The 24,280-nt window shown below is 40.3% G+C and overlaps 1 protein-coding gene across 4 annotated transcripts in view; it reads left to right on the top strand.

Annotated features, from left to right (window-relative positions):
• The first annotated feature begins 8,585 nt into the window (after positions 1 to 8,585).
• cobll1b (cordon-bleu WH2 repeat protein-like 1b) overlaps positions 8,586 to 24,280 on the top strand; it is a 123,215-nt gene continuing 107,520 nt past the window's right edge. For 2 of the 4 annotated variants that reach the window (XM_039757517.1, XM_039757514.1), the window contains exon 1: positions 8,586 to 8,743. The gene's annotated coding sequence lies outside the window, so the exon portion shown is untranslated. Of the gene's footprint in view, positions 8,744 to 8,793; positions 9,131 to 9,314; positions 9,492 to 24,280 lie in introns of those variants that run through there. The other 2 variants (XM_039757515.1, XM_039757516.1) reach the window with 2 other exon arrangements.

Raw genomic sequence — 24,280 nt, 5'->3', positions numbered from 1 at the left:
CCAGGGAGGACAGAAAAAACAAACAAAAAAAAAAAACTCCAGACGGCTGGAGAAAAAAAAAATGAAATCTGCAGGGGTTCCACGGCCACAAGACCACCCAGCCCCCTCTAGGCATTCTACCTCACATAAATGACCTCAATCAGTCCTCATGGTAGTCAGGGGTTCACATGGAAGAACTTGATGATGAAGGGTCATGTGGACTTCTGGTCTTTAATCCATCAATGTAAGGACATCACGGTGCTTTGATCAGGTGGTGGTGGTGCAGGTCGCCACCACAGAAAACTGGAAAAAGAACACAAGAGAGAGTAGGGGTTAGTACGGATTACAAGGCCACCATGACTGATAATGGTAATTAAATGAATATATAGAGTATTAGGATTAAACTAAGATGAAGCTATGAGAAAACCATGTTAAAGTAATGTGTTTTTAGCAGTGTTTCGAAGTGCTCCACTTTATCAGCCTGGTGAATTTCTATCAGTAAGCTGTTCCAGATTTTAGGTGCATAACAGCAGAAAGCCGCCTCACCACTTCTTTTAAGTTTAGCTCTTGGAATTCTACGTAGACACTCATTTAAAGATCTAAGGTTACGATTTGGAGTGTAAAGCGCAAGACATTCTGAAATATAAGATGGAGTGAGATTATTTAAGGCTTTGTAAACCATAAGTAGTATTTTAAAGTCAATTCTAAATGGCACAGGTAACCAAAGTGGTGACATCAGAACTGAAGAGATGTGCTCGGATTTTCTTTTCCTATATAAGATTCTATCAGCTGCATTTTGCACTCATTGCAATCAATTTATGTCTTTTTTGAGTCGTCCTGAGAGGAGTGCATTACAGTAATCTAGCCAAGTGAAAGCAAAAGTGTGAATGAATTTCTAAGCATCTTGCAATGAGAGAAGCACATTTTGATTTGACATTTATGGTAAAGCTTAGTGTTCATGCAAACATGACTTCAGTGGTGCAGACAAATAATGATGGGGTCATTTTGCAAATGCAGTAAAAAGGACAGCGATTTTGGTCACCATTTTTATGGACAGGATTTCTAGGCGCAGCCATTGGGTAAAGGGTGTCCAGTTTGGTTTCTGTTTGGTGTCTCTGCTTTTTGCAGGTGGTGTGGTCCTGCTGGCTTCATCGGGCTGCTCAGTTTACAGCGCAGTGTGAAGCAGCTGTGATGAGGACCAGTCTAAGGTCATGGTTCGCAGCCAGAAAAGGGTGAACTGCCCTCTCCAGTTTAGGGAATTTGGTACTGTATCTCACAGTCTTGATCACAAGTGGGGAAAGAAGGGAGCAGGAGATCGACAGGTGGATTGGAGTGGCGTCTACTGGTCAGTCGTGATGAGGAGAGAGCTGAGTCAAAAGGCAAAGCTTTTGATTTACCAGCTGATCTAAATTACTACCCTTACCTGTGGTCACAAGCTGCTGGTAGTGATTGAAAGAACAGGATCTTGGATACAAAGCTAATTTCCTGCGTAGGGTGTCTGGTTCTTAACCTTAGAGATAGGGTGAGGAGTGGAGACATTCGAGAGGAGCTCAAAGTAGAGCCACTACTCCTCCACATTGAAAGGAACTTGTTGTGGTGGTTCAGGAATTAGATTAGGATGCCTCTTGGATGCCTTTCTAGGGAGGTGTTTAGGGCATGTCCAACTGGGGGTAGACCTAGGACACGCTGGGAGAGATATGTCTCTCAGTTGGCCTTGAATCACCTCAGAATCCCTCTGACGCTGGAGGAAATGGCAGGTAAAAGGGATCTCTGGACATCTTTGCTTAGACTGCTGCTCCCATGACCCAGACCTCGATGAGCAGTAGAAAATGGATAGATGGATGGCAGTAGAAAGTGGTCTGGTTCCTTGAAATGAAACAAAGATCCCTCAACAAGAAAAAAATTTTTTCTTAATATTCAACTGAGGGTCAGCATCGTGGTGCTTTGGGTAGCGCTGCTGCCTCGCAGTTAGGAGACCCGGGTTCGCTTCCAGGGTTCTTCCTGCATGGAGTTTGCATGTTCTCCCCGTGTCTGTGTGGGTTTCCTCCGGGTGCTCCGGTTTCCTCCCACAGTCCAAAGACATGCTGGTTAGGTGCATTGGCGATTCTAAATTGTGTGTGTGCCCTGCGCTGTGCTGGCGCCCTGCCCGGGGTTTGTTTCCTGCCTTGTGCCCTGTGTTGGCTGGGACTGGCTCCAGCAGACCACCGTGACCCTGTGTTAGGATAGAGCGGGTTGGATAATGGATGGATGGATATTCAACTGTAGTGAAAAGTCAAGCAAAATGACACATCACCTTTTATTGGCTAACTAAAAAGATTACAATATGCAAGCTTTCAAGGCAACTCAGGCCCCTTCTTTAGGCAAGATGTAATTAATATTCAACTGCAAAAATTCAGCCATGCTGTGATATTATGTAGGTCATTATGTGAGCTTATACAGTACAATGATAATGGGTGTCACGAGTGGCATTTATACAAGTTATATACTGTATGTTCTTCTTTCTGTGTCTCTTTATATGTCTCATATTTATTTGCTACTTGGTACGTTTTATATGATTCATACTTATTTTTAGTTTGGAAATATGTATTTATGTACTCACTTTTTTGATAATTATCATTGTTTCGTTTTATAATGTGCCTCTGCTCCATCACTCATCTATGTGTTTTGTGATCGCTGCATGTCTCTGTGCCAAAGGGACTAACAACAAATGATTTTCATTGTACTATAAATTATAATTCCAATAAACTTAACTGAATGGAACTGAATTCATGTCCATAAGCCTGACTAACATTTCACATAAAAACTGGAGGTGAATTATGTTGTCAAATTGGGCATTCTACTGAAAAAATGTAGATATTAAACAACACCGGACCAAAATCAGAACTTTGAAATCCACCAAATAACAGAACACCCCACCAAACTCAAAGCAAAAAGATGCGTATATGCATTGCCATTTAATACAATGAAATCAGTTATTATTCAACAGAAAATTAAACTGTACCAATGTTTGATAGAAATCGGATTTTAAGTTGATAAACATTTTCTTGTTTGTCTGACACCTTTATCCAAGAAGACTTACAACATTTCAGACACAATTAGTTACATTTCTCTTTTGTTTTTCCAGTTAGAGCACAGGAAGGCAGATAAAGTGACTTGCCCAAGGTCACAAAATGTCAGCTGAGGAATTTGAACCCACAACCTCAGGGATTAAAGTCCAAAGCCTTAACCACAACACCACAATGCAGTGAAAGAATAATTGCTGCCATTATTTATTTCTCATGTATGCAAACTGCATACATCCACATACACCACTTATTAACCTTAAACATGGTAAAGATATGCTTACTTGAAGGACCGATATTCAACCGGATTGGGGGCATTTCCTGTCAGGTGCCCAGTGCTACTGAGATGGGCACCTGCCACATATGTGATGTTGTAATCACCTTAATTAGCCTTACAAATGTATATGTGTGTATGTATATATAGTATATATGTACTAGGGGGTTCCCCCCTGCTTGCTCTGCTCGCCAACTCCCCTTTTCTGCACTACGCACCAGCCACTTCGCGTCTCTGCCACTCGCGTTGTGAAGAGGGGGGCTGAACACACCCCAAGGAGATACGGTCACTCCTCCGAAACCCCCTCTTAAATGATGATACAATGGGAAACAAATAGTTTTTTTTACCTCCTCTTTGCTCGATCTGCTGCTGCCGTGCTGCGTGATCTGCATCTCATGTGGCACTTCAAACCTTTAAACGCCTGTACAGCAGCTCTCTTACTCTTTGTCTTTTATTTCCAGCCCAGGCATGGTTAAATCTCTTGGCACAAGCTCTCATCTCGCGGGACTTGAGTTCTTGATATTTTTTAGTTTATAATTTAAAAATGGAATAAGAAACTGAAAAACCAACACATATATGTAGGTTTTAAAATAAGACAGAATTAAATTGTGACAAAAAAGTGACACAAAAAAGTCACATAAAATCATTGCACTTTTAGGCTTAGGATTTTATATATATAGAGTAGATTACATGTACAAAAACAAGCCTTCTATACATTTTTGTAAATTGTAAATGTATTATAATTTCATGGAACTTTTAAGAATGGATAATACATCAACAAAGTTTCCTATTGGTGAAATTAATCTTAGCTTAAATGGAAATCTATTAAGTACAAATACTAATTTTCATTATCATTTAAGACCCATGCAGAGTTTTGTTCAGTGCCTAGCACTTATTCACTTTGTGATCCCTAAACAAATAAGTCATTAGACCTGCTAACTCAGGTGTAACAACACAATAAACAGTTGTACTGCGCTAGTTAAACATTGTTGGGCCACAGTTAACTATAAAGACATTTTTAAAAATTACTCTTGATTATCACTTTTAAAGAAGGGTGATACAATGATATTTAGTACTTACTCATTCATCTCTGTTTCAAAAGCCTGGCCTCAAATCTTCTCCATTGTTGCCTTTTCTTTTCTTATTTGTTTTTACAATTATTAATCAATTTCCTTAATTAATGTTATATTAAGATTAAGATTTGGCCTCTGGCTGGTTACTATTAATCTTAAATTAATTTTTAAATCGAAGATATACTGCTGTCATCGCAGATGAAGACCCAAGTGGTTGACCCGTGTCAACTGCCTTTTGGGCGAGCTGGGAAGTTGAGAGTTGTCACAGGGTGAGCAATGAAAACCATCAAAATCTGACGGCTATCTGCGCCTATAACATCTGAGAATGGAAGAGACTCTGAGAGCAGAAAGTGAGATATATTAAATGGTCCCATTCTCAGCTGTAGCACTATGATCACTGCTGCCTGTTACACCTTATCGCAGCAGCAGCTCGCCCAAAAATGGAAATAATATGGAGCAAGGATAAAAGTAAGGTGGAAAGTACTCAGAGCTGTCCATTCTCCATCAATATGAAATGTTCAATTGCTTCTAAATAATTTAGATTTTATTTCAATGCTGGATGGTTTTTCACCTGATATGACCAGATGGAGAGGAAAAGGGCAAGCAATCGTGAAAAATTGAGGACATCAAAATTAAAACCATGAAGTGTTGTTATTCAGTCTTCGTAATACTGACTGAATTTGTCCATGCTACTGCCTGGGGAGATCAGCGTTTATTAAGTCTGGAACAGACAAGACACTCTGTGCTAATATTCCAATGAATGAATTGTTCTTAACTAGGAGGACATCAGAATGAACAAACTTCAATTAGCGTGTCGGACTTGTGAACACAACAAGCTGCATTTGCTCTGTTTGAATGTCAATGCCCTTACATGTAAACCTGCAGTTCAACTGAGCAGGTCTGGCCATCTTGCTGCCACCAACAAGCCTGTGTTTGACAGTAGCAGCTCTCTTATTTGAGCCAGAAGTTCTTATGTATGTTTGGAGGGTTGTTGTTTAGTGGCCGGGGAGAGGGAAGTCTGGGCATCCCTGCTCAAGCTGCTGTCCCCGCGACCCAACCTCGGATATGCGGAAGAGGATGGATGGATGGATATATATTATACTGTATATTTTGTCAGTGATGAGCATAACACTGTCCAAAAAAAAGAATTGTTAGAGTACTAATTGGGTTGTCCCATTTATTCCTCTGAACTACAAACAAAACAACACACAATGGCACAATATCAACACAAGTGTCTAACACTGAAATAAAATAACCTCTGTAGGGAAACTAGAGCCATTCTCTTACTGGGTCTTGAATAGGATGGAGCTCTGTCTTGCAGTCATCTCAGTCCAGCAAGTGACCTAATCTTACCAGTAAGCCTGGGCTTTATAGGGCTCCTGACTGGAAAGGCTGGAGTCATTTGCCCTTATAGGGCATCTTCTTGGAGCTGTAGAGAGAAAGAGAGGTGACAGTAAGAGGTAGTGCTCCCCTCTTGTCCCAGGATGGTATAATGTACATCTGATGAGCCCTGAAGGTACACACATGTGTGACAATGTGCACTTTGTGGATATCTTAAAGGCTCTGGTAGTGAAAACTCCTTGTCGATTCACAGGGTGGCGCTGTTTTCTAACACCTCTTCTGTTCCTCCCTCTGCAGTCTGGATGATTGGTAACCTTATCACTTCTGAGATCTCTTCTGGTGTCCGCCCACCTTGACCCGACAATTCCTGCCTGGCCTGTATTTAACCGGAAGTGTCACCATGGATAGCCTAATTTGAGACTGACATCTTCAGAGACGTTCAGTTTGCTGAAAAGCTTTACTATTTTTACCTTTACCTCCAAAATCTTTATCTTTGTTCTCTTTTACTATATATATATATATAGTGAAAGATGGCCCGGACACAGACAGACGGACATCGTTAGTTCACCCAACACACTCATTTATTCACACTATTTACAATATTTACGTGCACCCCCAGTGCCTCCAGCACTGATCCCCCAAAGTCCAGGCCTCTCAGTCCAATTGCCTTTCTGGCCGCCTCCAGTCCTCTCTCCAGCTCCATCCTTCTTCCACCCAACTTCCGCTCCAGAGTGAAGGGAGGCGGCCCCTTATATAGGAACCCAGATGGGCTCCAGTTGCTTACCGGCATTCCTCCGCAGACATGCCCCAGTGTGGTGGAAGTGCCGGCTGCGCATCCGGAAGCCCTCCGGGTGTCCCCTGTCTTCTTCCCCCCAGCACTTCCTGGTGCGGCGGAAGTGCTGGGCTCCAGGTTTCTTCAGGCACTGGGGCACCTCCTGGCGGTGGCCACGGGCCCCTACAGGGCTGGGCTTCCAAGCCCTCTACCCGTGGCCCCCAATATAACTAGGGCGGTCGCCCCTCGCGGTCTGGAGGAGGTACAAGCCCTCCTCCGGTCCTCCTGGGCATCCCGGCTGGGGGTGGAGCAACAATGGACAACTGATGAGCAGTGCCTGGTTGTCTCCACACACTGAGGAGAGGCAAGACACATGACAGCCCGCATGCAGTTTGCTAAAAGACACCTAAAGGACTGCAGGCACTGCTCATCACTTGTCCAATACAGTCCCCACAGTGAAGCATGGCGGTGGCAGCATCATGCTGTGGGGGTGTTTTTCAGCTGCAGGGACAGAACGACTGGTTGCAATCGAGGGAAACATGAATGCGGCCAAGTACAGGGATATCCTGGACAAAAACCTTCTCCAGAGTGCTAAGGACCTCAGACTGGGCCGAAGGTTTACCTTCCAAAAAGACAATGACCCTAAGCACACAGCTAAAATAATGAAGGAGTGGCTTCACAACAACTCTGTGACTGTTCTTGAATGGCCCAGCCAGAGCCCTGACTTAAACCCAATTGAAAATCTCTGGAGAGACCTGAAAATGGCTGTCCACCAATGTTTACCATCCAACCTGACAGAACTGGAGAGGATCTGCAAGGAGGAATGGCAGAGGATCCCCAAATCCAGGTGTGAAAAACTTGTTGCATCTTTCCCAAGAAGACTCATGGCTGTATTAGCTCAAAAGGGTGCTTCTACTAAATACTGAGCAAAGGGTCTGAATACTTAGGACCATGTGATATTTCAGTTTTTCTTTTTTAATAAATCTGCAACAATTCCAAAAATTATTTTTTGTCTGTCAATATGGCGTGCTGTGTGTACATTAATGAGGAAAAAATGAATTTAAATGATTTTAGCAAATGGCTGCAATATAACAAAGAGTGAAAAATTGAAGGGGTCTGAATACTTTCAGTACCCACTGTATATATATATATATATATATATATATATATGTACTTATTTTTTTAAAAAGCTTCTGTAAAAGCCAAATGTCCGCCCCTGGACAAACTATCAAGCTGTCTATTCTTCCCCAGACTTCAAAAGGGAAAAGGAATCATCCCAACCATGATGCGCATCCATCTGTGCCATCCTTCCATAATGGCCTCCTGGGCAGTGAAGGGACCACTCTCCATCCCAGTTGGGATGCCAGTTCATCTGTTACATCAGTCAAAATATATTGCTGGTAGCATAGTGGTTAATACTACTGTCTCATGAGTTCAGCATTGTGGGTTCAAATCCTGCCTCCTGTTGATCTGTGTGTGTTTATAGTGCTCTTCCTGCCCACGTGAGTTATCATTAATTAGGCATCCTCAGAGTTGGAAGTTAATATCCAACTCTAAATCGCCCCCCTTTTAAAACACGAGTTTGTGAATGAAGGGTGCCTGCGACGGACAGGTCATCTGTATTGGGATAATTCCTAAATCGCATTAAGCGGTTTTTAGAATGTTTTCTTATCATAAATTACGATAATCACATTTTATACTGTACTCAACCTTTTCATCTTTATTTTTTTCTTTTTTTTTTAAAAAGGATGGCGATAGGGTTTGGCAAATGATTAGAGCCATTGACATACCGTCTAATTCCAGAGTGAAATAAACAGTTGTTATTTCGGGATGTTGTTTGAAGTGCGCTCTTAAAATACTTTGGGCGTTACCGCTTTCAGTGCGTGACCGGTGTTTTGCATGCGCTTTCTTGAACCTTGACTTGCTTAGCCCTACCTTATCCCACGGGAGTAGCAGCGGCGTGTCCAGTTTGAAAGAACTCAATTGGGCAGCGAAACAGAACAGAGAGAAATGTGTAACTGCGTTTAGCTGAAGAGAAGCAGAGAAGTCAGGAAGAAGTACGGCATATTAGTTCTGCGATGTGAAACTAAGGACGGAACGCGCAGACGACGGGAGGAGCAGGCGCAGTAGGCGTGTTTGAATTTGAAACCGTCAGTATATCGTGTTTTTTTTTTTTTTTACGTCTGATTGCACCTGGTAAGCAGGATTGCTGGATTCGTTGTCGGTTCTCCTCAGACCATTGGTATGTACAACTTTATTTACAAGTAGACATTCTTTGTTGCATTTTGGCTGCCCTCGTGGGCGACGAGTTAAAGAAAATATTGTGAAAGCAGTTAATAAGCGACCCAACAACTTTTTTATGCCACGTTGTTGTTTGTTTAAGCTCGTGTGTACTTTCTCAAGCCGCTGCTCTTCGTGAGAGAACATTTCTTATTAATCCCACGGAGGACAGTTTTGCATAGGAATGTCCGGAATTCCCATACCGGAGTTCGTACTGTGCTTTTGGATGCTGATGGTGGTGTACCAAATGCATTCAGCTTCTTGACAGATTTTGTACAGAGTGGACTTTATTTTGTGAGGTTTCTTCACATAATAGGAATTCGAGACAGGGGGCGATTTGCAGTTGTCAGTAAGTAAAACGCACGCTTCTTGTGCTTTTCTTTTTTTGTTGTTTTTAACTTGTCTTGATTGCGGGGGCACACTGGTGGGAGAACGAGAGCGTGTGACATTTCCTCTGCTTCTGTTTGATGTGAGCCTAATTGTAGTGCGGACTTGTTTATTGGCTCCATGCGAAAACAATCTGCTGGAGGGTTGTTAAACTATCCTCCAAGTCACTCCAGCACAATCAAGTGGGAAGCGGAGGCAAGCCGGTGATTGAAAGGGCTTCGCGATGACTTCTGTGACTTCAGCGCGGCGGATTTGTGCTAATGTGAAGGGAAAGTAAACGCCGTGGCAGCACGTCTGGAAACAGAGTTAAGTCTGTTTACAAGGTAAGCGTCGCTTTAGTTGGGAAGGAGAGCAGTAAATCATCGAGAGTGGAGTACGGCCATCGTAACCTGTGCATTGCCTGTAGCCAGACGTGCATATGTTGGGTGAGAACCTGCCTGTTAGGGCACGGGCCGCGACCGCAGCACTCTGTTCCGACTTGTCGTCCTCAAATTGTAACTCGTGCAGCTGCTTGTTTTTGTTATACTACCCGATAACACTAACCTGTTGGATTGTCAGCTGTGAAATGATGTACTTTTCGAGTGTTAATTGCTACGGATGTGCAAGTAAGATCGCGAGAAGAGCACTGTATGAAAATGTGCTATATAAATAAATGTTGATTGATTGATTGTTGAACGATTAACGTTTGCCACGTTTTCTAGTTATATATGATCTGTTAATTTTGCTCTGTTCAGCACAACATTGATATTTAAGGGCCCACGTTCCACCTAACTTATCATCCTATTCATCCTTATCATCTATCGTCCTATTCGTTTAGCACATAGCATTTTTAACAATTTATAGGTAGGGTTTTCTTAGTGTCCCTTTCCCGGGTTTGTTCCTACCTTTCGCCCACTGAGGCATGAATATGCAGGGGCTCCCCGACATTCGTCATTAGTGGATTCTAACCTTTATGGATGAACGTCCAGCGATTGTAATAATCGTCAGTGATATCCGATTTGTACATTATTACCTTTGTTGTTATTATCAAAAGCCGAGGCTGGGGTTAGCTACTTATTATTAGTCTGGCAACTTATTTACGGGCAGCCAGGTAATATTCACACAGCTTGTGCAAACTGGGCGATACCAGCAAGACGAAAGTTCTGCACAACATAAATATTCGATTGCGTAATAGGATTTATCCATTGTTTAGAAAAATAAGTAATTCCACGTTGTCGACCCGCACGGCTATAAAAGAGTTGCAACGTGCTGGGTCACCTTAAACTTTCATACATTTTGTTTAAATTGCAGTCGCGTTTTGCCCAACCCAATCGTGGGTACTTGGTAAAGTTGGCACACTCCCATGTTTGATGGGTGGGATTTATTGGGATGCTTAATGTACAGTGTAAAGAGCTAAATAATGTTGGGTCACCCTAAATTTAACTCTCTTGTGACAAGATGGATGCTTTTTATTTAATATATAAACTGAAGTTTAGTTTTGCCTGTCCTAATGCGGGTACCAAATAGACTGGCAAAATTGGCACACTCCCATGTCTACTGAATGAAATTTACTTTGGCCTTGTATTAGAAGTCTTTCAAATAATGTTTGTAGTGCACAGCAAAAAATACAAATGTTGAATACTTCAAGTAATATATTTTATCACACTTTTAAGTTTACACATTTTTAAAGGTTGCTGTAACACTAGTAGAGTTGTATCTGCATTTATATGCAGAATATCTGTTACTACAGTTGTTCTCATTCGATTATTAACTATTATCCACTCATTTGTTAGTGTGTGTTTTATATTTAGTTATAAATGTCAGCACTTGTCCTGTGTTCATGTATATGTGTAGTACTGTGGTCCTGGTAAATGTTGTTTCATGCCACTCTGTTAACATTGTGTATGAATGCTGTGACAATAAAGCCACTTGTCTTCGCACTGATGATTTTGCCGCATTTAATTATGAAACATCATTTCTTTCTCCCTGAGTTTTGTGTTTCTGTTGGAATTTTCTTTTTTTGTTATTATCCCGCTTCTATGACATTAACATATTAAATTGTAGCATACTGAATAGCCTAATTTCCTCATCTATTCATTTTCTGCTGCTGTTTTAAAATAAGGCTGAACTAAAAAAAAAAAAAATTAAAAATAAAACTACTTTTTCTTAAGGTTTGGTACAGTGCTCAGGCATTGTAATTGTAGCAGAGGTTGCCAGCCACCTTTCATCCATGTTTGCTGTTCAAATCTGACAGTCGGTTGTCATCCTCTGTGGGATGGTTTGTTGTCGGATACCTTGTGCCGGTGATGTACACATAATAATGGAAGTGAAGGTCTGTGATATGGTTTGCATATTTGCAGCTAGAAATCCACAAAGGGAGAAAATGAATCATATATCTTAAAGTAGGTTTTTATTCTTAAACCTTTTGACTCCTACCAGGAATCATCATCCGAGGGACATGATTAAACTTCCAGGAATCCAGGGCAATATTTAATGGTGCAACTGACTTGCATGTCAGGACTGGGTGATACTTCGTGTTACTGCCTTGGAGCACTTTGGCCACTGATTTCATTTTGGGTATTGAGATCTAATATGTTTTTAAGTTTTCACAGTTTTTATGTGTTCCCAATTAGAATGTTAAAGCAGACATTTTGCAAAGCAGTATTGTGAAGCTTACTGGAGCATTTCTGTTGATAGCAGGACTAACTGTCCTGACCCCAGTTTGGATAAACAAGTTTGAAAATGGTGGTACAGATAATTCAGTCATCAACCAGTACATTTTTGTCTTTCTTTCTTGTTCATTTTGGTTTATTTTGTCCTGTTTAAAACATCCTTGTTATTAGGCCATTGGTAAAAAGTGTGAATGGCTGTGTCCATTTGCCACCCAAAAGAGACAAAAAATGTGGAGATTATTTCCACGCTAAAAAATGAAAGATACAAAAAAAAAAAAAGTACATTTTGGCTGTGGAAGCTTCATCGTTGTTTGGAGTGGTGGCTCTGAGGCTAAGGATCTGTGCTGGTAAATGGAAGGTCACCAGCTCAAATCCTGTTACTGCCAGAAGGGATCTTACTCCGTTGGGCCCTTGAGCAAAGCCCTTAACCTGAAAATTGCTCCAGTGTTGCTGTACATCAACTGACTCTGTGCTCTGACTGCCAAAGATCATGCAAAAAGACAACCCCCAACCTGGATTCATATAGTGTGTCAAATCAGCATTGGATTTGACATATTAATAGCTGTTTGAAGTGCAGCATCTTTAGCATAGATAATATTATGATCAAAAGGATATACATAAAATACAGAAGGTATGTATAGTTTTTAATTTTATATAGGGAGGCGCAGTGGGTAGCACTGCTGCCTCGCAGTTAGGAGACCCGGGTTCGCTTCCCAGGTCTTCCCTGTGTGGAGTTTGCATGTTCTCCCCATGTCTGCGTGGGTTTCCTCCAGGTACTCTGGTTTCCTCCCACAGTCCAAAGATGTGCAGGTTAGGTGCATTGACAGTCCTAAATTGTCCCTAGTGTGTGCTTGGTGTGTGGATATGTGTGTGTGCACGCCCTGTGGTGGGCTGGGATTGGCTCCAGCAGACCCCCGTGACCCTGTAGTTAGGATATAGTGGGTTGGATAATGGAGATTATAATATATATATATATATATATGCACACACTATTTTTTATTTATTTATTTTTTTTTAAGTACAGCTTTTTCTTTCCAGTGTCTTGTTTCAGTTATTCTCTAAAGGATGTATTTTTAAAGGCTGGTGCTGGTCATAAATCTGGATTCTGTGTAATATTACCTGTCATCAATGGTCAACTTAGTGAAATACAGTTGTTTCATTATAAATTTTTACAGATTGTAATACTTAATACTGCTGTTATTCAGTTCATGCTGTGTGTTTTAGAAAAAAAAATGTTTCTGCATTTTTTTTTTTTTTTTTTTTTTGTTTTCTATCCGCTTCTGATAAAGATTTTAAAAAAGGTACCATGCATTCATCTCAAATACAATTTAAAAAAACTAATGGACGCTCATGGTAAGTTTATTGGTAGCTGTAAATGACCTTATGTTTTGTGGTGGCATTTACTAAAGTGTGTTTCTTTAAGAATGTTGCTTTATGTTCACATATTTCTGGAAGTTTTGTTAATTAAGTTTATCTCTATAGAGCTGTTTCCGAGTATGTGACATATAGAATTGCCCTTGTGCCTGCCCTCCTTTTAATGTAAGTGTTCAAGCTTATTCACACTACTTAAGCTTATCTAACAAATTCTGATAACCTACTTCAGGGAGTGGCTTATTTTCATGGCTGAAATTAAAGCAGTTATTGAAGCCAGCAGCACTGTATGTAAATCTGATCCTTAACAGTGGCTTCATTGTCAGGTTGGCAGAGTTTCATAAAGGGTCTTTTGTTTTCTTCTTTTTTTCTCTTTTTTAAAAGAAAGTATGCATTTGGAAGTAACGATTAGAGACATACAACTTGTGCTAAATTATATAGAAAATTGTTTTTGTTGTACCAGGTTGTCAAAATGCAACATGGTTACTGTTGCTGTCTTTTCCTGGCAAATGCAGTAATTGAGGACATTTTCACTGACAGCAGGAACTAAAACTTACAGTGACAGATGTGGTTTTTCAGCCTTCTTTATTCACCACATTCACATTTAAAATTTTGACATTCTTGGACCTCCTTCTGAGGTAATGCAGATGTAGATCAGTATAACATGATAGCATTTTGTTTAGTTCTCATGGTATTGAAAATGCTCTACCAAGACCTACCCTTAACATCCAAGACTGCCTTGTTTTAACACTCTGTACTTCAAGGACCTGCACAATAAGATAGGTGTCTGATCGGAAATCGCTTAGTTTAAGTAACATGCAAATTAAAGTACACCATACAGAGGGCCCCAGCCTAGGTAGCCAAAGTTGCAGGTCTAATGTGTCCCAGCTTCCCTCGACTATAATACTGTAACATGCCAGAGGCAGTTCACATTGCAGACCTACTCCTTAATGTTCCAAGGAATGTGAGTGTGTCCCTTATAGCCATGTGCTAAGAATTTGAAGTAGTCCAGGTCCAAGCGTGCATTAAGTAGTCCAATGGACAGCATCATAAATGGTGCATGCATAACATCTTCAGGGCTGATGTTGATTGAGTTGTGGTACAGTATATGCACTCTTTCTCAGATCTGGTAGCATTTAACTCGTGTTCAACCATGGCGCATCAGTTTTTGCGGCACAATCTCCTCTTAGATTTTAGCATTCCTTTCATACATTATTTATTTATTTATTTATTTTTTAACTAGAAAAAAGGTTAGCCATCTGAAATTTTCTTCCAGGATGTTTGTTTCACATAGATTTCCAAGTTGATTGTATTTACACTTGAAACTGTAAACTTGGATGAGGTGGTGGAAAGTCTTAAAGGCCCATGATCACTGAGTGATTAAAGCCAATGTTATGCTATGTAACTTCTAGTCCAGGAGTATGGCAGATTAGCCAACGGCAATCGCTGATCTCCTTGTCAGACCATGTGAATTTAAATGACTGAAAATCGCTGGCCATGTCCGCATTACTGACTGAGTGCTGACCTTCCAGCACAGTCGTGTTTGCACCTTTTAGTGACGGCTAATATCGTGCTGCCAGATGGATCTGCTTGTGGGATGAAGGGTTTATGTGTATGAAGAGATCAGTCGTGACTCTATTTTGTCCATTCTGTTTTAGTATGTAAAACGCGAGACTTCAGAAAGACAAGCCTTTCTTCTGTTGTGAGGTTCACTACACTCGTGTTCCTTATTTCTTGCCAATACATTATAAAGCATTGTGCTTCCAGATGAGCATTCATTGGTTGTCCACTCTCGTGTAGACAGAAAACTGCACATCAAACAACAAAATAAAACCTGTTTGATTTGTATTGGAGTGAGTCGCAGACCAGTTGGACTGAGTTCTTGGTATGTCACATTAAGAGTCCTGGGAGAAAACTGCCAACTGTCTCAGACATGCTAAGATTATGTAAATGAAGACTACAGCTGAAAATCACTGGGAAAAAATCCTGTAATGTAACATAACCATAAATTTTCAGTTTTTGTTTTTCTGATACAAAATATTTTAGTAAATTTAAACTTTTGAATGATGAGTTCATTCTGTTTGAATATTTCATAAAAATGCATTCGAGACCTAACCCCATAGATGGGGAAACAAAAAAGACCCAGCTGAGCTAAATCAAAAACCAAAGGGATGCCATTGCATCTTTTCCCACTTCAAAATGCCGCATGAACCTCCGTTTCCAGCAGTTGTGTGCTTTGTTCCTTGCAGGCTCACTACTGCTTCATTTCTACACATCCTCTCTTTGCAGGTGAGAAATGCTGGCCTTTACATTTACTTATTTGGCTGATGCCTTTTTTCCATGATGACTTGCAACATTTGAGGTGCAATTGGTTACATTGTTTGTTCTTTTTCCCCAAGTTTGACTTGTATCCACAACCTTAGAGTTTGAAGTCCAGATCCTTAACCACTACGCCACACTTCCAGCCATAGCCCAACCTCTTGGCAAGAATGGGGAATAGCTCCCTGATTTCAAAACCCATCTAAATCATAGACACTTTACAAACTGATAACTTTACAAAATAATGAAACCCTAAGTGAGATGATTTAGCTAGTTGCTCAGCTCTCGCTTGTGGATGCTTATGTGAATGAACCTATCCTGTGTGTGCCAACATGCTGCGATAATTTGATTAGTTTACGTGACAGTTTTCCGCCTTTGTTCGTTCATATGCTGACCTCCGGATTTTCCAGATGTTATTTTAGGTCTTGACCTGGTTGACTTCCCTGAGAATTCTTGACTTTGCTTTGTTCACACGTTCCCTCGACCCACCAATTTACTGGTAAATTCCTGGTATAGTCTGCAAAAGTGGAAAGGGGCTACCCATTTGTATTCTGCTGAAGTAGTCTTTGAACAGTTGGAATTTTTCTTATCACAAATGGGTTGTTTTCAGATTTATCTACATTTTTTGTTGAAATGTTAAGATTTTATTTAACAAATTGCTCCCTCATGACTGTATAGTGAAAACTACTAAAGTTAAAGTGATTAGAAATTTTCTTCATCCATGCATATTTTCTTTTGAAACTCTTCCCTTGAAGTAATTCAGTTTAAAAGGCTGTGTTCGTGATTCACTACTGCACATTCTGGTGACTGCTTTTGAGCATTAAGAAGTTTTTACATTTTTGTATTTCTTGTCATTTTAACAAATGAAAATAACACTTTATATTAAATAGTGATTCAGTGCACTTATCATTTCTTTAACTATAACAAGGAGAACATGTGACAGAATCACAAGGTGCACATTTTATTAATTGGAGAAATATCTGCTTTCAATTATGCTCAAAACTACTTTCACTTTGCTACATTACACGGTTTTACTCCAATATTGATCCAAAAATAGTCTTGTTTCTATGAATACTTTTTAAATAAATACAAGCTAATGAACGAGTGTTTGTGTAATCTACCTGGAGTTCATGTTAATTTGTTTCCTTTCACTTATTGTCTTTATAAATGACTGGTACATTAACCTTAGCTGACATTACTACACTGATACATTTGAAATTTTACACGTACTGATTTGTGCCCCACAACTTTGAACAGGACAACATGCCAGAATACATCAACAAAGTGGGTCCAATAGAATTTTGTCCACTAAATAACAATCCTGATATCCAGGGCGCCAATGTTCGTTAAAGGGAAATGCATTCAAGACTGAAACCAGGGGATATGTCTTCACACAAAGGATCAATAGAGCTTGGAGCACAGTAAGTACCGAGTCATGTAGCTGAAGCAGTGATCCTGGAGAGACTTGAAGTGTTGGTGACCTACTGGGGCAAATTGGTATTATCTCAAATATTGCCATTTATGTAAAGAATTTATTTTTGTTTGTTTTGTAAAAAAATTGTGTTCTCAAGCTCTTTGAAAAGTATAGCGAGTATTGAACAATTTGATTCAGTGAGTAGTAATTTTTTTTTTTTAGGTGTTCCTTAGGAGGTCTGGAAGTCCAGTCATTTATCTCGGATGTGGTTTTTGTGATTTATTGCAGTTCTGTTTTTGGAAATCAAAATTATCTTAAACCCGTACTTAATTATTGTCGGAGTAAGTGCTTTGTAACCGACTGGCAGTCACTCTTCGATGCAATACAACATGAGGGAACAGATGAGTAGACAATCACTAACCTCCCACCCGTTTTAAATGAACAGTAATAGTGACTTAGATTTGTAAACTGGATAAAATGTAATGAAAAGTATTCTAAGAACAAGTCTATTTATAATAAATATTTTGGACATCAATTTAATTAAAGTAACATACCATCTCTACATTTTCAACAGTTTTCTATTACTGTATGTTTGAATTTTCAGAGTCATCTGGCTGATTCAGCTGAAATGCAGAAGTATTATAATAAACAGCAACTCTCATCAAACATACACAGGAATTACAAACAAAAAAGTTCAGACCTGGCTGATGAAGAGAGCAGTCCTAGTGAGGCACCATTGAGGTGTATTGCTGGTGGTATAAAGGAGCCCCAGTAGAGTTTCATGACACACTTCTGAGCAGTTTGTTGGCTGAAAGTCCTCAGTGCTTGTGTGTCTTCATTCTCTTCTCTTTTTACTACCTCCAGCGGGTCAAGAGTCCATTCCATAACTTCGACATTCCTTCTAAAGACCCGTTTATGTGCACTGTGCTGTTGCTGAGTCTCTCTACCAACCCCCAAAGTTTTTTTTTCTACAAGTATTCCCATTTCTGCCTGCACAAACTTTTATCTTTGATTTCTCATCATGACTTTGTGCACATTTAGCTCCCTCTGTGTGCATTTAATCTTGGTTTGTATAGGTGCGGGTAGAAAGGTATTATTTTACACGGCTGTTCCTTAAATGAGCCCTCCCCACCCCTTTTTTTGTCTAGTGTGTGCACAGGACCACGCAGTTGCAAAATTCTGGCGGCAGGAGGTTGCTGACGTGAGGGTCTGCTTGCCATGACTGCTGATGAACTTTACATCCGGCACACCCTAGCGAGCCCTCATGGGTAACATGCTAAGTGTAAACAGGCTTTTAATCGGCGTGTTGATTCGGAGGGCCTCTCTCGAAGTGATGTTGCCCAGCTCGGCGTGCAACACCATCGGAAATCACTCTGGCCATCACAGAGTTGTAGAACATATAAAAGATGTCGCTACTAACATTAAAGGATCACAGCCTCCTAAGAAAAATAAAGTCTGCTTAATTACTTGATCAGTTCTAAGTAGTGAATCTATCCTGAACTTCGCTTCTTATGTAGTGATAAAGTGCTTTTTTGTTTTTTGGGAAAGCCTATGTGCTGGTTGTATAGTTTGCCTGTCGGTGTGTGGTGTTCTCAACCCCCTTAAAGTAATGGTTTACTTTATACTTCCTTTTAAGTACTAGGTTGTTGTACCGTGTTAGCCATTATGAATGTAGAGAAAAGCCAAGCAAAATGACACCTTTTATTGGCTAACTAAAAAGATTACAGTATGCAAGCTTTCGAGGCAACTCAGGCCCCTTCTTCTTTGATTACATCTTGCCTGAAGAAGGGGCCTGAGTTGCCTCGAAAGCTTGCATACTGTAATCTTTTTAGTTAGCCAATAAAAGGTGTCATTTTGCTTGGCTTTTCTCTACTTCCTTTTAAGAACTTTAGCTCTGAAAGTATGTGTATGCAAATGAGAACCATTTTGTTTCATGAAGGTGTTTTATATTTTTGTGTTTTTCTTTTCTCCTAATTTGTTTTCTGGTGCTTGAAGCAGGCACATTTTGTTATGCTGTGTGCTTCATTGTCATGTGCAGTATGTGGTAATATGTGACCTCATCAGCACTTTTTTGTTAATAAAAGCAGAGCAAGAAGCAAAGCTCAGTTGTCAGATGTTTGTGAGAGAGAAAAACCGGCTGCAGGTTTTGACAACTCTGTAGTCCATTTTTGCATTTCACAGCTACTACCCCATTGTGCCTGTTTCTGGATGCAGAAGTAAAGTTTGGTTTTGACCTTGAACTTGTTTCCGTCCTTTTTTTGGATTCCTTAATTTTGATACATTTTAAACATTAGCAATCTCTTTGCCATACAGAGGGGTTTCTTGAACTCTATCACTGATTATCTCTTTAGTGATCTAGCAACAAGAATGAAAACCTTTCTATTTTTCCAGTCCGCTGATATCTGGTATCTCATTTAATCTTGACGAGAAATGAAGTTATTCATCAAATGAAGTAAAAATATTGTAAAGGAGCGAGTTTGTTTCTTACAGACCTTGCAGCTAATAAGATGTCATTAGAACACTCTAGACGAGAACAGGCCATTCAGCCCAACAAAGCTCGCCAGTCCTATCCACTTGTTTCCTCCAAGTAAACATCAAGTCGAGTTTTGAAAGTCCCTAACGTCTTACTGTCTACCACACTACTTGGTAGCTTATTCCAAGTGTCTATCGTTCTTTGTGTAAAGAAAAGCTTCCTAATGTTTGTGCAAAAGTTACCCTTAACAAGTTTCCAACTGTGTCCCCGTGTTTTTGATGAACTCATTTTAAAATAAGTCTCCATCCACTGGACTAATTCCCTTCATAATTTTAAACACTTCAATCATGTCACTTCTTAATCTTCTTTTGTTTAAACTGTATAGGCTCAGCTCTTTTAATCTTTCCTCATGTACAACATCTGACATGTGAGGTGCTCCCTTTATCAAGATGGGAATCCTCCATTGAGGATGGATGGATGGATGGATAGGTAGAACTTTATTTGTCCCCAGGGGGAAATTTTGACTTTTTACCGAAGCTCTGTAAATAAATACATAGATAAATGGGAAGATTAAATATACACACACACACACACTCTAGAATCACCAAAAAGAAAACTTTTGACATCCCAGTTGCAGTGAGGCATTCTGCAGATGTATTGCTGTTGGTATAAAGGAGCTCCCATGGTACACTTCTGCTGACTGATTCATTGCCTGGAAGTTTTCAGTGTTTGTGGGTCAGAGAGAGGATGTGCAGCACTGTTCGTAATGGCACAGTTTTGTTTTAATTCACTCTATTGCTATGACCTCCTGACGGTGTGTCCTCTACCTGAGCCTGCCCTTTTAATTAACTTGTTGATTCGGTGGACTGCTCGTGAAGTGATATTACCAGCCCATCACACCACAGCATTGAAAATTGCACTGCCCATCACAGAATTGTAGAAGACACGAAGGATGTCACTGTCCACATTAAAGGAACATGGTCTCACACTTGCTGAATGATTTGTTGGCTGAAAGTCCTCAGTGTTAGTGTGTCAGAGAGAGGACATGCAGCATTATTCTTAACACTCCATTTTATTTAAATTCTCTCATTCACTACTATCAGCTGGGGGGTCCAGAGTGTGTCCCAAAACTAAGTGTGCCCATTTAATTAGCTTGTTGACTTGGTGGGCCTCTCTTAAAATGATGTTACTGGCCCAGCACACCACAGTGTAGATAATCTCTTTGACTATTACAGAGTTGTAGAAGTCATGAAGGATGTCACTTCTCACATTAAAGGAAAGCAGTCTCCTAAGGAAAAAGAGCCAGCTCTGCCCTTTCTTATAATGCTGTAGTTCCTCTTTGTCATGAGAATCATTCCAGTCTGTCGCTGACGTCGACCCTCAAGTACTTTTAGGAGTGGATAAGGTCACGTTTGATGCATCTATCCTTAAAATGATCAGCCAGTCTTTGGCACTGCTAAGAGCCTAAGCCTGCACCTGTACATTAGTATCAAATACAATCAAGCAAGTCCCTTATGAGAAAACGTCAAATATAACACACCAGGGTGATGTGCATAGCATTCCTGACAGGCTGATATCTTTTTTTATTTATTTATTTTTTTAAAGCGGTACAGTGGTACCTCAGTATACGTCCGCTTTGGAATAAGTCCAACTTGGTATACATCCTGTTCAGACGTGAAAAATTTTGCTTGGTATACGACCTTTGTTTGGAATACCACTCGCGTGCTAGAACACCGCGTGCTACCTTTTGTTTACCTCTCTCGAGGCAAAGCCACGACTGCCCACGAGCGTCAGTACGCCAGTTGCTAGCATTTAGTGAACAACCCGCGCTATAACTCTGTGAATTTTCACGTGATTTTTGTGTTTTTTCGTGTAAAATTGAATTGATTGTTGAAAAGTATGAAGGTGGCATGCATATCCGGGACTTGGCTGCTGCATACCGTATGCCGAGAACGACGGTATCTAAGATTGTGAAAAACAAAGATGTTATTAAAAAGTAAAGTGAGGTTAAATTGCTTTTGTATTTATGTATTTTAGTATTAAGAAGTGTTTTAAACTATTTTATACAACCCCATCAATGTATAATATGCCAATAACAATAGGATTTTTTTTCATGGGAATGGATTAATCATTTTCCCTTTTTCTTATGGGAAAAATTCCTGTTTGGTATAAGTCAAAGGATCTGGAACGGATTAAGGATGTATACTGAGGTACCACTGTATGTAAAGATGCTATACAAAACTAGGGGTGCCAAAGCATAAAATTGTGTGTCAAGAAACATACAGCTGAAAGCACTTAGATCTGCCAAAGACTTGAGATTTTAGCTCTGTTACTGGACTTTCTGCATAAAAGAAGTAATAGCATAGCATGAAAGTATATTAAACTGCAGATTTGGTGCATTCATCCCATTCTCTCCTACTGAAAACAGAAGTACTTTGTGTGTGTCTGGCCATACTGTTTTAAGTATGGTATTTTTCATGTCACAGTTATTTCTTCACAATCATGGTATATATTAATTTGCAACATAAAATTTGTGTTCTGAAGTGTAGGTTTTTTTTTTTTTTTTTTCTTTTTAATACATTTTAAAAATCCCTTGTCTCTTCTTGTAGCTTACAATAGTTCTAATTGATATTCATATCGCGTTTACAAAGCATCCTTGTGATGTTGAAATGAAACTAGAAATAATTATTTTACCACATATTCTTGGGACCTTTTTGAGGTAAGAATATATTTTTTTTTGCTTATTTGCTCACAGCCTCTGTTGTGGGTGGAATTATGACAACCTGACAAGCCTCAAGCGCCAATGTATATATATTCTGCTTCTTATCCTACTTTTGACTCTGCAATTCTATTTTTTTCAACTGCTGTGTTCTGCCATGGCTTGTAATATCCGATTCATGTGTGCCCACATCCTATGCTAATTTTTTGCTTTTTTTTTTCTCAAATGGTTCTTGCTTTTCACCCAGTACATTCTTATTTTACATAGCCTACAGAGTGAGATATGCACAAAGTGGCAGTGTAGCAAAAAGAGCACATAAGAATTTAATTGTACTTTAACAAATAACCATCAATACGTAAACACATGGGGGGGAAAAACATGCAAAACACGGGTATTCCATGGTGCTTTGAGACAGGAATGACAGCACTTCATTACCTGGAAAAGCCAGCATAAAGATATTCTGTGAGCACTGGCAGCAGCACCAATGGCTAAGACCTCCGACACAGCACTTGCTGAGCCTGTAAACTGTCACCTTGTTTGGAACCTCTGTTGGCTACACCTCGCATGACAGATTACATGTTTGGTAGAAAAATGTGTTCCTGACGCATACCTGTCATACAGAGCCTGGGTAAACGGCAGCATATGGGTTGCCTATGGCCTTGGGTTAGTGGAATGAGGCTGAAAAAAATAAATATGCTTCTATATAGTGAAAGAATATAAGTGATTGGAAGTGTGTCTTTTTCAGTAGTTATTGCCAAGTGGTCTACAGAACAGAGACAAAGTCGCATTTGAAATTCAACTTTCAATAGCAGCGTTTGGTGATGACTTTTGAAGATGAATCCACACCCCAGGACCAGAAAGGTGGTGTGGGAGGAGATGTCATGGATATGCTGTTTTGCAATATGTTTGTAATCTCAAGACTTTAAAAAAAAAAATTCTTTCACTATCTTCAAATCAGGAACTTTGTTAAACAGAACCTTCCAGATTTTCCTCATCTTGCACCCTCATCCACGCTGGAAAAAATATTGCTCAATTTTAAGGAATTAGACTCCATCTCTACAATATATAAAATCATTTTACAATCCCTTCCTTTCAAAGATCCAAGAGGACACTGGGAAAAAGACCTCTCAATTAATATATCAGAAAAGGAGTGGAAAGTAGCAATGCAGAGAATTCACTCGAGCTCCATATGCGCAAAGCATACAATTATACAGGGCGGCACGGTGGCGCAGTGGTAGTGCTGCTGCCTCGCAGTTAGGAGACCCGGGTTCGCTTCCCGGGTCCTCCCTGCGTGGAGTTTGCATGTTCTCCCGTGTCTGCGTGGGTTTCCTCCGGGCGCTCCGGTTTCCTCCCACAATCCAAAGACATGCAGGTTAGGTGGATTGGCGATTCTAAATTGGCCCTAGTGTGTGCTTGGTGTGTGGGTGTGTTTGTGTGTGTCCTGCGGTGGGTTGGCACCCTGCCCAGGATTGGTTCCTGCCTTATGCCCTGTGTTGGCTGGGATTGGCTCCAGCAGACCCCCGTGACCCTATTCGGATTCAGCGGGTTAGAAGATGGATGGATGGATACAATTATACAACTCAAAATTTATATATCGAGCACATCTGTCTCGACTAAAACTCTCCAAAATGTTTCCAGGGCATGATCCAACCTGCGAACGTTGCAACCAAGTCCCAGCCTCACTGGGTCACATGTTCTGGGCCTGCACCAAATTAACATTATTCTGGACAAAAATTTTGAATTACCTCTCAGACAGCCTTGGACTCACAATCCCTCCTAACCCATTAACAGCTGTGTTTGGGGTTCTTCCAGAGGGGCTTAAAGTGGAGAAGGACAAACAAATTGTGATTGCATTCACTACACTGTTGGCACGCAGACTTATTCTGATAAACTGGAAGAACCCAAACTCTCCTCTTTTAAGTCAGTGGGAAACTGATGTGTTATACTATTTGAAATTGGAAAAAATCAAATACTCAGTTAGAGGATCTGTACAGACTTTTTTCAAACCATGGCAGGATCTAATCAAAAAAAAATATCAAGAACTTGGATCCCACAAGAAGAGACTTTGTGCCAAAAGATTTAAACACACCCTGGGCAAGAAATAAGAGTAGGACAGCTGTTGTACAGGCCTTTGAATGTTCAAAGTGCTGTGTAAGATGCAGATC

The sequence above is a fragment of the Polypterus senegalus genome, chromosome 6 (genome assembly GCF_016835505.1).
Source record: "Polypterus senegalus isolate Bchr_013 chromosome 6, ASM1683550v1, whole genome shotgun sequence".
Taxonomy (NCBI): domain Eukaryota; kingdom Metazoa; phylum Chordata; class Cladistia; order Polypteriformes; family Polypteridae; genus Polypterus; species Polypterus senegalus.
This window is presented reverse-complemented; position numbering and strand designations above follow the sequence as displayed.